Source organism: Rhinolophus sinicus, chromosome 14 (assembly GCF_057876585.1).
Source record: "Rhinolophus sinicus isolate RSI-liver-muscle chromosome 14, RSI-T2T, whole genome shotgun sequence".
NCBI classification, from domain to species: domain Eukaryota; kingdom Metazoa; phylum Chordata; class Mammalia; order Chiroptera; family Rhinolophidae; genus Rhinolophus; species Rhinolophus sinicus.
In genome coordinates, this window is record NC_142514.1 from 75087746 (window position 1) to 75106475 (window position 18730).

Consider the following 18730-nt stretch of genomic DNA (forward strand, 5'->3'; position numbering starts at 1 on the left):
TCTTGCCTGATTGTTCTGGCTACGATTTCCAATACTATGTTGAATAACAGTGGTGACAGTGAACAACCTTGTCTTCTTCCTGAACATAGAGTGAAGGGCTTCAGTTTTTACCATTAATTATGATATTAGCTGATGGTCTGTCATATATGGCCTTTATTATGTTAAGGTATTTTCCTTCTATACCCATTTTATTAAGTGTTTTAATCATAAATGCATCTTGTCAAATGCATTTTCTGCAACTATTGTTATAATCATATAACATTTTTGTCTTTTGTTTATGGGTGTACCACATTGATCGATTTGCATGTATTGAACCATCCTTGTGCCCTGGGATGAACCCCACTTGATTGTGATGTATAATTTTTAATGCATTGTTGTATTCAATTTGCTAGACTTTTGTTTAGGATTTTTGCATCTGTATTCATCAGAGATATTGGTCTGTAATTTTCTTTTTTTGTGTTATCCTTACCAGGTTTTCGTATCAGGGTAATGTTGGCCTCATAAAATGAGTTAGGGAGTACTGCCTCTTCTTCAATTTTTTGGAACAATTTGAGAAGGACAGATGTTAGATCCTGTTTGAATGTTTGGTAGAATTCAGTAGTGAAGCCATCTGGTACTTGACTTTTGCTTTTAGGAAGGTTTTGGATGACTGCCTCAATTTCCTTACTGTTGATCAGTCTATTTAGATTTTCCAATTCTTCGTGATTCAGTCTAGGAAAGCTATATGCTTCTAGGAACTTGTCCATTTCTTGTAGGTTATTGAATCTGGTGGCATATAGTCCTTCATAGTATTCTTGGAGGATCTTTTGTATTTCTGTGGCATCCATGGTAACTTCTCTTTTATTTCTGATTTTGTTTGTGTCTTTTCTCTTTTTATCTTAGTGAGTCTAGCCAAGGATTTGTCAATTTTATTAATCTTTTCAAAGAACAAACACTTTGTTGCATTAATTTTTTCTATTGTCTTTTTGTTCTCTATTTCATTTAGTTCTGCTCTGATTTTTATTATTTCTCTCCTTCTGCTGACTTTGGGTTTCATTTGTTCTTTTTCGAGTTCTTTAAGGTGTAATGTGAGGTTGTTTATCTGGGACTTTTCTTCATCCTTGAGATAGACCTGTCATGATATAAATTTCCCTCTTAAAACTGCTTTCACTGCATTCAAATAATTTTGGTAGGATGTATGTTCATTCTCATTTGTTTCTACTGTGTTTCCCCAAAAATAAGATCTAGCTAGACCATCAGCTCTAATGCGTCTTTTGGAGCAAAAATTAATATATAAGACCCAGTATTATATTATACCCGGTATTGTATTATATTATATTATATTATATTATATCGTATCATATTATATTATTATATTACATACCAAGTCTTATATTATATAAAACCCGGCCTTATGTTAAAATAAGACCGGGTCTCATATTAATTTTTCCTCCAAAACATGCATTAGAGCTGATGGAATGGTTAGGTCTTATTTTCTGGGAAACACAGTATGTATCTTTTGATATCTCCTCTCATTTCTTCTTTGACCCAGTCATTCTTTAAAAGTATGTGGTTTAATCTCCACATATTTGTGATTCTTCCTGAGTTCTTTTTGCAGTTGATATCCAATTTCGAAGCCTTGTGATCAGAAAGTATGCTTGGTATGATTTCAATCTTTAAATTTGCTGAGGCTAGTTTTCTGTCCCAATATATGGTCTATCCTTGAGAATGTTCTATGTACACTAGGAAAGACCATACAGTCTGATGTTCTAGGATGAAGTGCTCTATAAATGTCAATTATCTCCATTCCATCTAATATGTCATTTAGGGCTATTTCTTTCTTTATTTTCTCTGGATGATCTATCCATAGCTGTCAATGATGTATTTAGGTCCCCTACTATAATTGTGTTTTGGTCAATTTCTCTCTTTAGTTCTGTTAGTAGTTGCTTGGTGTATTTTGGTGCTCTCTGATTGGGGGCATAAATATTGATGACTGTTAAGTCTTGTTGTATAGTGCCCTTTACCATTATGAAATGTCCATCTTTGTCTCATGTTACCTTTTTTATCCTGAAGTCTGTTTCATCTGATATCTTTTTTTTTTTAATTAAAGTTTATTGGGGTGACAATTGTGAGTAAAGTTACATAGATTTCAGGTGTACAATTCTGTATTACATCATCTATAAATCCCATTGTCTTCACCACCCAGAGTCAGTTCTCCTTCCATCACCATAAATTTGATCTCCTTTACCCTCATCTACCACACCCCTCCTCCCTTACCCTCTGGTAACCACTAAACTATTGTCTGTGTCTATGAGTTTTTGTTTCTCATTTGTTTGTTTTGTTCTTTTCTTATTTTTGGTTTATATACCACATATCAGTGAAATCAGTATACCTATCCCTGCTTTTCTCTGGATACCATTTGTTTGGAGTATCAATTTCCACCCTTTCACTTTGAGTCTATATTTGTCCTTGTAGCTGAGATGTGTCTCTTGGAGACAGAATATGGTTGGATTTAGTTTTTTGATCCAATCTGCTACTCTGTGCCTTTTTTTGGTGAGTTCAGTCCATTTACATTTAGGGTAATTATTGATATGTGAGAATTTCCTATCATTCTATCTTTGGTTTTCTGGTAAGACTGTGTCTCCATTGTTTCTTTATCTTTTTGTTGTTGTCTATTATTTCTGTGTGGTGGTATTCCATTATTTTTCTCTCTGTTTCTTCTTTCAGTACGTTATATAGTTCAGTTCTAGATTTTTTTTTTTTTTGAGTGGTTACCATTAAGCTTATGTAAAAGAAAGTTTCATAGAGTATTCCATTTTCTTCAGCATGCTTACTTTCTCCATTCCCTTATGCCAGTTCAGACCTTTAGACTCCCCCCTTTTATGTCTTTGTGGTCACAAATTATCCCTATTTATGTTGTGAGTTGATTCCTGCCTGCGCTGCAGTAGCAAGTTGTCTTTTTCCTCTTTAAGTGTTTTTTTTTTCTTCTTTATCCTGTATGCTATGTTTAAGTGTATAGTGCTCTATTTTGTGTAGGGGTTGCGATTTCCTGCTTCTGTCTGTTCATAATACTCCTCATGGTTTTGTATTCTTCTGATTTTTTGTTTCAGGTTGAATAGCATCCTTCAGTATTTCTTGTAATGTAGGTCGTTTGTTAGAAAATTCCCTTAGTTTCTGTATGTCTGGAAAGGTCTTTATTACTCCTTCATATCTAAAGGATAGCTTTGCTGGATATATTATTCTTGGCTCATAATTTCTCTCTTTCAATAGTTTGAAAATTTGAGTCCACTCCCTCCTGGCTTATAGAGTTTCTGCTAAAAATCTGATGATAATCTAATGGGCTCTACCTTATAGGTTACTGCTTTTCTTTCCCTGGCTGCCTTGAGAATTCTTTGTCATTAATTTTTGACAGCTTCAATATAACATACCTATTAGGATTGAGGTAATTAGGTGTTCTATTTGCTTCTTGGATTTGAAGATCCAGTTCTTTCCACAAGTTTGGAAAGTTTTCATCAGCTATTTATTTGAATATACTTTCTGTCTGTTCCCTTCTCCCTTTCTTCTCCTTCTGGTATACCCATTATTCTTATGTTGCTCTTTCTGATGGAGTCAGAAAGCTCTCGGAGAGTTCATTTCTTTTAACTCTCAAGTCTCTCTCTTCTTCCATCTGTGTCATTTCCAGATTTCTATCTTCAGCGCTATTACCTAAGCTGGTTATTTCACTCTTTATTTCTTTTACAGAGTTCTTAATCTCAAGAATTTCTATTTGGTTCTTTTGTAAAATTTCAATCTATTTGGTAAAATGTTCATTTTGTTCTTTGTGTTTCTGAGTTCATTAAACTACCTGTCTGTGCTTTCTTGCATCTCGTTGAGTTTTTTTAGAACTGCAATCTTGAATTCTCTGTCATTTAAATCACAGATTCCCATGTCTTTAAGTTCATTTTCTGGAGACTTTTCATTTCCTTTCTTAGCTGCCTTGTTACCTTGTTAGCTCTGAGCTCCAGTCTGTGTCCTGTGGCTCACGGACCACATCTCTGCACTTCCTCCTTCCTTTCCCCACCCCCTCTCTAAATTTGCCCCCCCTTTAGGTAATTTGATTTGCAGGTCTCTCAGACATGCCTGTGTACTGCGCAGGGAATCCTTTTTTGACTTATAGCTGTTCAATTTGTTGTATGTTCCAGGCAGATTTCAAGAAGCTCTCCTCATGCTGCCATTTCTGTGACATAATTTATTATACAGCTATAGCAATCAAGATTGTGTAGTATTGGTAGAAGAATAGAAACATAGATCAACAAAATGGAACAGAAAACCTGAACATAGATCCACACAAATATCCCCAAGCGATTTTTCACACAAGTGCAAAACCAATTCAATGGAGAAAAGATAGCCTTTTCAACAATTAGTGCTGGAGGAACCGGACATTTATAGACAAAAGAAAATAAACCACAACCTAAATCTCATACTTTATACAAAACTTAATTCAAAATGTATCATGAGTTTAAATATAAAATGTAAAACTATAAACTTTTAGAAAAATTCATAAGAGAAAATCTTCTAGACCTAAAGCTAGATGAAGAATTCTTAGACTTGACACCAAAGAGCACAATCCGTAAAAAGAAAAAGTAATAAATCTAGTCGTCATCAAAATTAAAAACTTTTGCTCTGCAAAAGATCCTTTTGAGAGAATGAAAATTCAAGCAACACAGTGGGAAAAAATATTTGCAAACCACGTATCTGACAAAAGATTAGTAATGCAGAGCTCAAAATACTATACTAGGGCCGGCCCGGTGGCTCAGGTGGTTAGAGTTCCGTGCTCCTAACTCCGAAGGCTGCCGGTTCGATTCCCACATGGGCCAGTGGGCTCTCAACCACAAGGTTGCCAGTTCAACTCCTCGAGTCCCGCAAGGGATGGTGGGCTCTGCCCCCTGCAACTAAGATTGAACACGGAACCTTGAGCTGAGCTGCCTCCCGGATGGCTCAGTTGTTGGTTGGAGCACAGGCTCTCAACCACAAGGTTGCCAGTTCAATTCCTCGACTCCCGCAAGGGATGGTGGGCTCTGCCCCCTGCAACTAAGATTGAACATGGCACCTTGAGCTGAGCTGCCGCTGAGCTCCCGGATGGCTCAGTTGGTTGGAGCATGTCCTCTCAACCACAAGGTTGCCGGTTCGACTACCGCAAGGGATGGTGGGCTGTGCCCCCTGCAACTAGCAACAGCAACTGGACTTGGAGCTGAGTTGCGCCCTCCACAACTAAGACTGGAAGGACAACAACTTGAAGCTGAACAGAACCCTCCACAACTAAGATTGAAAGGACAACAACTGATGACTTGGAAAAAAGTCCTGGAAGTACACACTGTTCCCCAATAAAGTCCTGTTCCCCTTCCCCAATAAAATCTTAAAAAAAAAAAAAAAAAATACAATACTAAAAAAACCAATACAATTAAGAAATGGACAAAGGACATAAAGAGATATTTCATCTAAGAGGATATACAGAAAGCAAATGAGCACATGAAAAGAAATTCAACATTACTAACCATGAGAGAAATACAAAGTAAAACCACACTGAGATCTCATGACACATCTATCAGAATGGCTAAAATGAAAAATAATAAAAACACTAAAGGCTGCCAGGATGTTGAGTAACTGGATCGTTCATACAGTCCTGGTAGGAATATAAAATAGTACAGTTGCTCTGGAAAAAAGTTTACCATTTTCTTTAAAAAACTAATCACGCAACTACAATGCAGCCTGGCAACTGTATTTCTGGGGGTTATCCAAGAGAAATAAAGATTTCTAATCACACAAAAACCTGAACACAAACATTTACAGCTTTCTTTGTAATAGCCAAAACCTGGAAACAACCTATATGCCCTCAATGGACTGAATAGTTAAACATACTGTGGTACATCCATACCACAGATGACTACTCAGCAATGAAAAAGAATGTATTATTGATACATGCAACAACCTGGATGAGTCTCCATTGAGTCATGAAGAGTGAATACAGCCAATCCAAAAAGGTCACATACTGTATGATTAAATTTATATAACATACTTGAGATTTAAATAACAAAATTATAGAAATGGAGAACAGAATAGTGGTTGCCAAGAATTAAGGACAGGATGGGTGGCAGGAAAGTCAATGTGACTATAAAAGGGGAACATGAGAGATCCTTGTGGTGATGGAAATGTTCCTATATTCTGACTACATCAATGTCAACATCCTGGTTGCTGTGATACTGGATTATAGTTTTGCAAGATATTACCACTGGGGAAAACTGGATAAAGTATACAACATCTCCACATAATTTTTATAACTATAAGTGAATCTATAATTATGTTAAAATACTTAAAAGAAAGGAAAACAACTACCAGGAAAAATAAAAAGGAAAACCAAAGGAAATGGACATGAATATACTTACTGGTAGTACTACTACTAATACTATGTCCAGACACGAAGCAAGTTCTCACAGGATCACCTCATTAACCATTCACAATTCCATGAGGCAGGTAGTGTTATTACCCTCACTTTAAAGAGCAATCTGAAACACAAAGAAGCTAACTTACCCAAAGCAGCACAACAAGGATTCCAGGTCTAATGAGCCAGAGCCCACATGCCATGCAATACTCTATTGCCTACTTAATGTATGGTCACACTGAGTGACCACTATTCTTCATCTGGGCTGCTTAAACCAGTGTTCAGGATCCTATTCTCCTCTGGTCTCAAGCCTTTCTGATGAATTTGCCTTCTCTTCAATTGCCAGATTCCCATTTTTCCATTAACAACTTTCAATTAACAGTGGCTTCCAGCCAGACTCATTTTGTACCCTTTACTGTAATATACTCTTTACAACTGTGACTAATTATGCCCTATAAATCAGATAAACCTGTGTTCAAATCTGAGCTAGCTTTACATTGTAACCAAGAGCAAAAGATTAGAAATAATCCAGATGGCAATCAAGATCTGGCTACATTAGAGTTAACGTGCATACCACATGGGCATTGCAGGACTGTCAATCACAGGCCTCCTCCTTCCACAGACACAGGAATGCGGCATGTGACCCAGGCCTGTCAGGATCCTGGCCACAGTGATTGGTTCAGGGTTGGATGTGACAAGCCTACCCAATCAGATTGATCACGAAGACTTCTATGCCAAAGCTAACAGGAGAGATGGCTTCTCTTTTCATGGAAGTGGCTAAGCTGGCAGGATGTCACCTTGAGGATGCTAGGGACCATCTGCCAGTCACAAGGCAGAAGTCTAACTAAAGAATGAAACCTAGTAAGAGCTGGAGAGATACACAGCCATACTGATATGATTTGAGTCACTGGATCCAACCAATGCCTGAAGCCATTATGTCACTCTGCCCAATCATGTGAGCCAATAAATTTCCTCTGTGGCTTAAATTAGTTTGAGTTGGGTTTTCTCTCTTTCAAACAAGAGCCCTGGCCAACTCAGCAAACTAGGTAAGGTGAAGTGAACTAAGTTAGTCTCTCAAATTGGTTCTATTTATTTAAGATATTAACTATCGATGAAAAATGGTTCTGCAGTCATATAAATTTAGGAAATTCTGCCTAACAGATACCCAGATGTACTGGTGGAGCAAAGACTATGAAGAACCTCACTAAAGACACTTACACTCGTTTATCTTAGGAATTTTCTGAAAATTTATTTCTCACAGATTTCCTCCTAATGAGGATAAAGATGGAACTGAATACAGAAAGCTTGAATGAAGCTGACCCCAGATCCCCACCCATATTCCACACAGATGGATGACTTCCTTCATTTACCAGGAAGGAAGTCATTCTTTGCCCATGTACTCTGCCTACCAATCTGTTACTATGAATAACTGTCCACCTCCCTAAGAACAATCCTTCTACTCTGACCTACTCAAGCAAAGAATTCAGCAATGCTCCCTCTTCTGGTATCATCACTAACTGTCTTCCTAGTGCATCATTACTATCTGGATATAAACATACTATTATTTCTACAATTTAATATACAAAAATCTTACGAGACCCTGCTTCCTTCACTTACTTCCTCTATCATATTTCTCTCCTTTTAAAGGAAAACTCTTGCAAGAGCTAGCTATACTTACAATCTCCAATTTTCCCATCCCATTCTTTCATGAACCAGGCTTTCACCCCACCACTCCACCAAAGCTGCCTGTTATTTCAATGACTTCCAACAATACCTACAATGATCAATTCTCAGTCGTTTTATATGAGCCCAACTGCAGCATTTGACACTATTGACCATTCCCTCCTTAAGTCATTTTCTTCACTGGCTTCTGGGACACCACACTCTCCGAGATTTCCTCCTACCACATTAGCAACTCAAGTCTCCTTTGCGGTTCCTCCTCATCTCTCCAACTTCTCAATGCCGGAGTGTCCCCATTACCAGATTTCTTCTCTTCTCTAGTTATACACATATCCTGATCTCATCCAGTCCCATGGCCTTGAAATACCATCCATATGCTTATACAACCAGCCCCAACCCTCCCCTGAACTTCAGACTCACATGTCAAACTGCCTATCCGCCACCCCTACTTGAATGTCTAATAGTTATTTCAAACTTCAAAAGTCAAAAAGAGAAGTCTTGATCTTCTCCCCACCTTACCCCACACACAAACACCACACCTGATCCTTCCACAACTTTCCCCATCTCGTTTAAAGGCAATCCCAACCTTCTAATTGCTCATGCCGAAGACCCTGGAATCATCCGAGTCCTCCTTCCTTCACTCGCATCCAATCCACCAGGAAAATCCTGTTGGCTCTATCTTCAAAATACATTCAGAATCTGACTGTTTCTTACCATATCTGCTGTTACACACTTGGTCTAAACCAATGTCAACTCTTGCCTAGATTACTGGCAATTAGTCTTCCTGCTTCTATTCTTAATTCTGGACATTTCAGCACAGAAGCCAGGGATCCCTTTAAAACCTAATCCCTTTAAAACCTCATCTCAAGCTTGTTATCAAAACCTTCCTAAGTCTTCCACTTCCGAATAACAACCCAAAATCACTCCAAATATCTCCAAGGACATATATAATCAGTTCGTGTTACCTCTCTGACCCTATTTCCCACCACTCACCCCTCACTCCACATGACCACAAGGGTTTCCGTGCCATTTCATACATACCAAGTACACTTAGCTCAGGGTCTTATTCTTGCCTAGAATGCCTTCAAGCCCTTCAGAACTTCACAAATGTCACGAGTGAGGCTGTCTGAGCAACTCCCACCTCACTACATACACACTCACTTCCTATTCCAGTTCCCCACCTTGTTTTCTTACCATGGCACTTCATCCCCTGCTTAGGTGTTTTCATTATTTTGTTCCTGCCTACCTATTTCTACTAGAATATACTCTGTGAGAATAAAGGTTTTGTGTGCTTTGTTCACTGTTTTATCCCCAGTGATGCCTAGAACTACTCGTATGTCTAGCATATTGCACATTCTCAGTATTCTTTACTGTAGACTACCCAGTTTAACAAAATACGGCCCCTAGCTACCCCCTCTGCCACCGCCCACTCTGTACCAACCATACTAACCTTTTAGATATTCTGAGTATTCCAAACTAGTTTCTGACTCAGGGGCCTTCACAATTGCTATTCTTCAGCCTGGACTACATCCCCCAGATATCTGCAGGCCTTGCTGCCTACTTATCTACTCAAATGACGCCTCCTTGGAGAGGCCTTTCTGAAGGTCTAAAATAACCACACACTGACCAAGCATTCCCACACACTCTCACTAACCTCTAACCCTACTTTGTGCTTCATTTTTCTTCAGAACACTTACCTACCTGATAGCATATATATATATATATATATATATATATATATATATATATATATATATATATATAACTACATGTCTTTCTCATTACAATGTAAGCTCCACAAGAACAAAGGGGTATCTCTTTTTCAACACTATATCTACAACTCCTATAACAATGCCTACCTAGCACATAGCAGGCACACAATATTTGCTAGCTAATCCTTCCATAATACAGGAGAAAATTCTAACACTGGGTGAAAAGTTGAAGTAAATTCCTAACCCCTATCACTATTATTCTAAGAAATAATTAAGGTAAGTGAGAAAGGCTAAGACCAGGTAGTACCACTGAATGTTACTAAAAAACTACTGAAGAACTATGAATTGAATGACATATTAAAAGCCATCTTTTCGAAATTACACAATTTTAACATCCCATAGACAACAGAAGGAAAATAGAATGGAAGAAGAAAGAGGGGTTTGCTGCAGCAGACATACAATATCACAGAGTTAGAGAAGTAGAGAACATTGCTAAGCCTCTTATTTTACAGAACTGAAGTCCAGAGAAGCTAAAAGATTTGCACACTGATAGACCTAGAATAAGAACCTGTAGCGTCCAACACGACAAGAGCAGTGGGAAGTGAGAAGGGCGGCACAAGGTTAAGAAAGACAGTAGACAAGAGTAGAGTGCAAGCGGGGCCAAGGGACTCAAGTCTCAAGGACTGAGTCCCGAATTGGGCCAATGCATGGCTTTTATTAGTTAGGTGTGGAAGTAAAAGAAGTAAAGCTTGTCAACCTCAAGATCTGTGAGTCCCATACATTACAGTAGGAAACTGATTTAAGCCAATCACCCTTGCCTGCAGGCAACGGAACTGTAAGTCTCAGGATAAGTACTTCCCCAAGGGACAAAACCTTTATGGATATAAATAGATGGAGAGCATATCATTGAGTCACTTCCCCTGCAGGTGTGGGAAGGAATGCAGCCACAGAGGAAGAGGCTCTCCTTAGCCTGGGGAAGATGGGGGGCTGTGCCCACCTCTATCAACCCCACAAGTTCCCCAGATGGTCCCCACGCAGCTGTGTCTGGGTTGTCCCCACCATGGGGAATCTGACTCGTCATTGACTAGCCAGCCATCTTTTGGGGGCCAAACAGAGAAACATAAGGTGTAAGCACAAAGGTGAAGCAAAGTCCCTGAAATGATCCGTCTCACAGACTCTCCTTGCTTTAGTGGCAGGTACGAGGAGACAGACAGGTAGGCTGTTGCGTGGCAACACTAGGCCTTCTCTCAACACCACACTCTCCCACTATGGCTCTGCCTCATTGGCAAAGCACAAACAATGCAAGAATCTAACGTGACCCTAAGACATAAACACATGCCAGAAAAGAAAAGGGGGTAAGGGGGCAAAGGAAACACAGGCAATCACTTAAGAAATGCAACTAGCCAATAAGCATAGGAAAGAATACTCACATACACTAATGGCAAGTATTTAAACATGAATTTTCATCTCTCCCACTGGCAAAAAAGACTGACAAACACCCTACTGCTAACTGAAAGCATGATAAAACTGGCATACCCTTTCTGGAGAGCAATCTGGCAGTACATATCAAACTTTAAAACATTATATATATATATATATATATATATATATATATATATATATATATATATATATATATATATATATATAATTATATATCCCTTGACTGAGCAATTCCATTCATAGAAATTCCCTCTAGGAAGGCAATGGAGACAAAGACAATAAAATGCAGAGATCCCTAAAATTAGCAGCACATCATAGCACCTGAACAATCTCACTCATCACTAGTAATAAAGTTTTAACTTCCAACAACCAGGTAGAGGAAATTGCTAGCCTTTAGAAGTTTTTGAATAACTAATAAGTAAATGGAAGTTTGACAACAAAAGGAAAGCAAGATAATGGAACAACAGGATCATATAAAGTTTTTTCTCAAAGGTAGAGGAAATCGAGTTTGATAAAGGGAATAAAAACAGAGTCAGTGAGGGCCGGCCCCGTGGCTCAGGCGGTTAGAGCTCCGTGCTCCTAACTCCGAAGGCTGCCAGTTCGATTCCCACATGGGCCAGTGGGCTCTCAACCACAAGGTTGTCGGTTTGACTCCCGCAAGGGATGGTGGGCTGCGCCCCCTGCAACTAGTAACAGCAACTGGAACTAGAGCTGAGCTGCGCCCTCCACAACTGAGACTGAAAGGACAACAACTTGAAACTGAACGGCACCCTCCACAACTAAGATTGAAAGGACAACAACTTGACTTGGAAAAAAGTCCTGGAAGTACACACTGTTCCCCAATAAAGTCCTGTTCCCCTTCCCCAATAAAATCTTTAAAAAAAGAAAAAAAGAGTCAGTGAAAAGGGAAATAGTGAAAATGATAGAAAGAAAAGAGAATGCAATATTCACAGAGCACTAGTAACTTACATAGGTGATTTGTTAGGAGAGCTGTTATAATATCAAATACTCAGGTCGCATTCTGAATTAGAATCTTCAAGACAAGAACATAGGGATGCAAACGTAAAACCTGCCCAGGTGATTCCATTAAACACCCTGATTAAGAAACACCATTCTCTTACAGCAGAGGTTCTCTGTTTTGAGTGCTTATAGTATTCATGTGACGAGCTTTTGAAAACTACCTACAACTGAGCTTCAGTAGAGTTGAATCAACCTCTGGGGACAGAGACTGAGCATCAACATTCTTTTAAAACTTTCCAATAATTCTCATCTGTATAGCCACAGCTGTGAAACAAAGTCCCACACCAGTAGTTTTCAAAGTGTGGTTCCCAGACCAGCACAATCAGAATCACTGGGAAACTTGTTAAAAATGAAAGGTCTTGGGCCGGCCCGGTGGCTCAGGCGGTTAGAGCTCCGTGCTCCTAACTCCGAAGGCTGCCGGTTCGATTCCCACATGGGCCAGTGGGCTCTCAACCACAAGGTTGCCAGTTCAATTCCTCGACTCCCGCAAGGGATGGTGGGCAGCGCCCCTTGCAACTAAAATTGAACACGGCACCTTGAGCTGAGCTGCCGCTGAGCTCCCAGATCGCTCAGTTGGTTGGAGCCTGTCCTCTCAACCACAAGGTTGCCGGTTTGACTCCCGCAAGGGATGGTGGGCTGCGCCCCCTGCAACTAGCAACGGCAACTGGACCTGGAGCTGAGCTGCGCCCTCCACAACTAAGACTGAAAGAACAACAACTTGAAGCTGAACAGAACCCTCCACAACTAAGATTGAAAAGGACAACAATTTGACCATTGTTCCCCAATAAAGTCCTGTTCCCCTTCCCCAATTAAAAAAAAAAAAAAAAAAAAAAACCTAAGTAAATCTGAATAAATATGAACTTCATTTAAAAAAAAAAAAAAAAAAGAAAGAAAGGTCTTGAGGCCCTAGACCTACCAAATCAGATATTCTAAGGAAAGTCCAGCGATCTTTAAAAACTTTCCAGGTGATTCTGATATGCAATAAAGTTTAAGAATCACTGTCTTAAACTTTCTGTACATTATAATGGGTAACATGTCACTCAAACATAAAAAGTTTAACATAAATGAGTACAGGAAGTTCCGGTCTAGATGGCGAAATAGGTAAACACTGTGCTCACCTTCTCTCACGACCACATCAAAATTACAACTAAACTATAAAACAACGATCGAGAATCGCCTAAGATCTTGCTGAACCAAAGACCTACACCTAAGGACATACAGAAGAAGTCACCTCAAGACTGGTAGGAGGGGAAGAGACACGGAACCAGGCAGTCCCACACCCATGAATGACCAAAAAAATTGGAAAGGAAAAAAAATGAAAAAAAAAAAAAAATTGGAAAGGATATCTTGGCCGCAGAGGTTCCCCTTGAAGGAGCAAGGGAGTCCCAGCACCAAACCACGCTCCCCAGACCAGGGTTCCAGTGCCAGAGAGAGAAATCCCCATAATTTCTGATTGTGAAAACCAGTGGAGACCGCGGTTGAGTGAGACGGAGGGCAGCTGGAGTCCCAGGTACTCGTCTTAAAGGGACCATGCATGGACTTACTCACCAATGGAATCACTGGCTCTGAGCTCCAGCACTGGAGCAGCAGCTGGAGACAGGGACATACGGGGAGGAACTGAATTGTCTGGCGTCAGGATGAAGGCTGGAGGGGGAGCTTTCTCACAATGGAGGAGTTGGCAGAAGCCACTGTTTCTTTGTTGAGCCCTTCTCGGCATGTAGACGTAGGCAGCCGCCATATCTGAGTTTCCCTCAAGCTGGCTAACACCATTCATTTGCCACACCCAGGTAATTATGAGACCCGGCCCCACCCAACTTTTAGGCACATACAAGCAGCTTCCAGTGGCTTTTTCATACAAACCGCGTGCCCTGGCTCATGCTACAGACTTTCCTAGGGTCTCTCAAAAGCTCACCAAAACCCAGACAAGCAGCATCTGGCTTGAGTATGACCTGTACCTCTAGCTGAGCAGCCCTAAGCCTGGCACTAGCGGCAGCTGGCCTTGGTTTGTGGCTTGGCCTCTCAAGGCCCTTCAAGCACAGCAAGGGCAGTGGCCATCTGTGGATTGCTTTGTGGCTCCTGTTGGGTGGGTCCAAGTGGGGTACAGGGCTGCAGCTGAACTTGACCTACAGCAGGTCCCCTCCCAGGTGGCCCTGGGGCTGGCGCACCCAGCAGCCAGCTTCAAAATGAGCTGGAGCATCACCCAGCCGCCTCCATGGATGACACACCCAAGGGGCTGATTAGGCAGGCATCAGAGCCTTGTGAGGTAGATCCTGCTCTGTAGAGAGAGTCCATTTACCACAACTCCTCCACTGTTGTCACAGCCAGTCCTCACAACCAGTGAGCCCAGGGGTCAATCCCTCCCACTGATGGGCAAACAGCAACCAGGACTCAACTACAACAGGAGGACACACACAACTCACAAAAGGGACATACCTGGAGTGCACAAGTCAGGTGACATGGAAGACCATACCACTAAGTCCCACAGCACACCTACTACATAAGGCCACTCTACTAAGACCAAGACATATAGCAGACCCACCTAATACACAGAAACAAACACAGGGAGGTAACCAAAACGGAGAGACAAAGAAAGATACCCCAAATAAAAGAACACAACAAAGGTCCAGAAAAAGAACTAAACAAAATGGAGACAAGCAGTCTACCAAATGCAGAGTTCCAAACACTGGTTATAAGGATGCTCAAATGATATCAGGGAGAACATCAACTAAGAGATAGGAAACATAAAATGGGGATAGAAAACATAAAAAAGAACCAGTCAGAAATAAAGAATAATAGAAATGAATAATACATTACAGGTAATCAATAATACATTACAGGTAGATTAGATGAAGCGGATGATCAAATCAGTGATTTATAAGATAAGTAGCAGAAAACATCCAATCAGAACTCCAAAAAAAAACGAACCCAATAAAATGAGGACAGTCTCAGGGGCCTCTAGGACAACATCAAGCATACCAACATTTGTTTATAGGGATACCAGAAAGAGAAGAAAGCAAGGAATTGAAAACCTATTTGAAGAAATAATGATGGAAAACTCCCCTAACCTAGCGAACAAAAGAGATACACAAGCCCAGGAAGCACAGAGCGTTCCAAACGAGATGAACCCAAAGAGGCCAACACCAAGACACATCATAATTACAATGACAAAGGTTAAAGACAAACACAGAATCTTAAAAGCAGCAAGAGAAAAGTAGTGAGTTATGTACAAGGGAGTGCCCATAAGACTGCCAACTGATTTCTCAACAGACACTTTGAAGGCCAGAAGGGACTGGCAGGAAATATGCAAAGTGATGAAAAGCAAGGACCTACAACCAAGATTACTCTACCCAGCAAAGCTATCATTCAGAATTGAAGGATAGATGAAAAGCTTCCCAGACAAAAAAAAAAGCTAAAGGAGTTCATCACCACCAAACCATAATTACACAGAATCTTAGAGGAATTTCTTTAAAACCAAAAAAAAAAAAAAAAAACCAAAAATACGAATAAAATCACTATATACCTATCAACAGTTACTTTCAACGTAACAGGATTAAATGCTCCAATCAAAAGATAGGGTTGCAGGGGGGGGGGCGGTGCTGAATGGATAAGAAAACAAGACACTTACATATGCTGCCTACAAGAGACTTGCTTCAGACAGAAAGATACACAGATTGAAAGGGAAGGAAAAAGATATTTCATGAAAATGGAAACAAACAAAAAAAGCTGGAGTAGCAATACCTATATGACAAAATAGACTTTAAAACAAAGACAATAACAAGAGACAAAGAAGGCCCTAGTAATCCCACTTCTGGGTATTTATCCAAAGAAACCAAAATCGCTACTTCAAGGGGACATGCTCATCTATATGTTCACTGCAGCATTATTTACAATAGCCAAGATATGAAGGCAACCTGGGTGTCCCAGAAAGGATGAATGGATAAAGAAGAGGTGGTACATTATGGAGTATTAGTAAACTGTTAAAAAAACTGAAATCTTGCCATCTGTGACAACATGGACCTAGAGGTATTGTGCTAAGTATAAGTCAGATAGCATAAGACAAATGTCATATGATTTCACTTATAAGTGGAATCTAAAGAACAAAATAAATAAAAAAAACTGAAACAAACTCATAGATACAGAGAACATTTTGATGGTTGCCAGATGGGAGGGGGATTGGGGATGGGTGAAAAGGGAGAAGGGATTAAGAAGTACAAATTGGTTGTTATACAGTAATCATGGGGATGTAGGGTATAGCATAAGGAATATAGTCAATAATATTGTAATAACTATGTATGGTGTCAGATGGGTACTAGATATATTGGGGTGATAGACAGGAGGGTGGTTGGGGGCAGGGTGAGAAAGATGAAGGGATTAAGAAATACAAAGTGGCCGTTATAAAATAGTCATGGGGATATAAAGCATAGGGAATATGATCAATAATATGGCAATTATATGATCTCAGTCATATGTGGAATCTAAAGAATAAAATAAATGAGCAAACAAAACAGAAATAGAAGAGATGTAGAGAAAAAACTGTTGCTAGATGGGAGTGGGGTGGGGATGGGGAAGAAGGTGAAGCGATTAGAAAATATAAATTGTTAGTCACAAAATAGTCACAGAGATATGAAATACAGTATGGGGAATATAATCAATAATGTTGTAAAGACTATGTAGGGTGTCAGATAGGTACTGGATTTATCTGGAGGATCACTTCATAGACTGTGTAGATGCCTGACCACTGAGCTATACACCTAAAGCTGAAGTAGAATAATATTAAATGTCAACTATAATTAAATATATATATTAGTCACAGGATGTGAATAAAATACAGTATAGGGAACATAGTCAATGGTATTATAACAGCTATATACAATGTCACAGGGGCAGCAGGTTGTGGGGGTTATCACTTTGTGAGGGGTGTAACTATGCATAGTGCCAGGTGGGTAGTAGTCCAGGGGGATCACTTTGTAAATTATATAAATGTCTAACCACTATGCTATACACCTGAATTAATATAAAATAATACTGAATATCAACTGTAATTGAAAAATTAAAAAGGGGAGAAAGATAAAGGGGAATAAGAAGTTCAAATGTCCAGGTATAAAACAAGTAAGTCTTGGGGATGTAATATACAGCATAAAAAGTATAGTCAATAATGTGATAGCATGGTATGGTGTCAGACGGTTGCTAGACTTATTACAGTGATCACTTCTTTAGTATAGGGAATATAATCAATAATATGGTAATAACTATGTATAGTTCCAGGTGCGTACTGTTGAATAACTATGACGACAATGACACCTGAAACTAATATAATATTGTATGTTATCTATATTTTAATAAAAACCTTTAAAAAATAAAATAAATGAGTACCTTGATTGCCTGCAATTAGTCTCAAATCCTCTTGAAAGAAGAGTCTGGAAAATAAAAACTTATTAGAAAAAGGAAATTTGCAGTTAAGTTCAAAAAACCACAGTAAGGACTCTTTAAAACTTCCTAAAAGAGATTAGACTCTAGAGAAGGCTGCTTTATACAGCAAGGTTAATAATGTTCCAGACTATTTCCAAATTCTTTACGATTAAAACAGGTGTGTTGACTTCTGCCATATTTGCCACGACTGAGATCCAGCATCTCGCCATGGTAATACTATCCAGCAAGCACTACAACACGTCTGCGTGATTCAAGTAACACCAACTACAAAAAAAAAAGGACTAAGGCAATGAAGTAGATATCCAGACCACCTTCCACCCGAAAGACACGCGTTGCCCCGAGATTCCGAGAGAGGTTTTATGATTAAACGAGAAGTGAAAAAACAAGACATCTACTCTTCTAACTTCAGTTTAAATTCCTAATGAGATACAGCTGTGAAAGCCAGATAACTGCGAAAGCCTCCTCCCGTGCCACAAATTCACTAATGGATTCTAGAAACTGGGAAAATGAATGGAGTTAAACTAGGCACTAAGGAACGAGGTCCCTTAAATACTCCTTACAGCCCTGCAGCACCTGAGGCCAACGACCCGGTCCTCATTTTTAGCTGTGTTCCCAGCCTCCCTGGTCCCCCATCCCAGCTGGCAAGTTAACTGCGAAACATACAAGCAAAAGGCCAAAAAAGACTGAAACTAGGGAAACAAGGCTCCGCCATAAAAGGAGCTCCGGCCACACTCTGACCCTCACAGATCCACCGGCCTCCCTTACCCAGTAGTCAGGAAATAACATACCAGTCCAAAGTGAAATAGACCACACGCCGCTCTCCCCAACCTGCGGAGACTTCAGATGGAGCTCGCCATGACACATACGTCCCGCCACGCTATTTACGCATGCGCGGCTACGGTGTCCGGGAGGGATCCAATCCCGTCAATGCTAAAGTGCGAGTTCTGGTTTAATTTAATTTAATAATGATTACGCTTACATTTCCTTTGCTTGCAAAAGCATAAATACTCTCCCAAGGCATCGGGTTCTTAGCATCGATTAATAGCTT

The 18730-nt window shown here is 39.9% G+C and overlaps 1 protein-coding gene across 4 annotated transcripts in view; it reads right to left on the minus strand.

The window, feature by feature from the left end:
• The window catches only part of CDKAL1 (CDKAL1 threonylcarbamoyladenosine tRNA methylthiotransferase), a 616068-nt gene extending 597502 nt beyond the window's left edge, over positions 1–18566 (minus strand). Inside the window, exons 1-2 of one of the 4 annotated variants that reach the window (XM_019734280.3) lie at positions 18471–18566; positions 17626–17669 (exon numbers count right to left, since the gene is read on the minus strand). The gene's annotated coding sequence lies outside the window, so the exon portion shown is untranslated. Of the gene's footprint in view, positions 1–17625; positions 17670–18077; positions 18151–18470 lie in introns of those variants that run through there. The other 3 variants (XM_019734279.3, XM_074335173.2, XM_074335174.2) reach the window with 3 other exon arrangements.
• Positions 18567–18730: the final 164 nt, after the last annotated feature.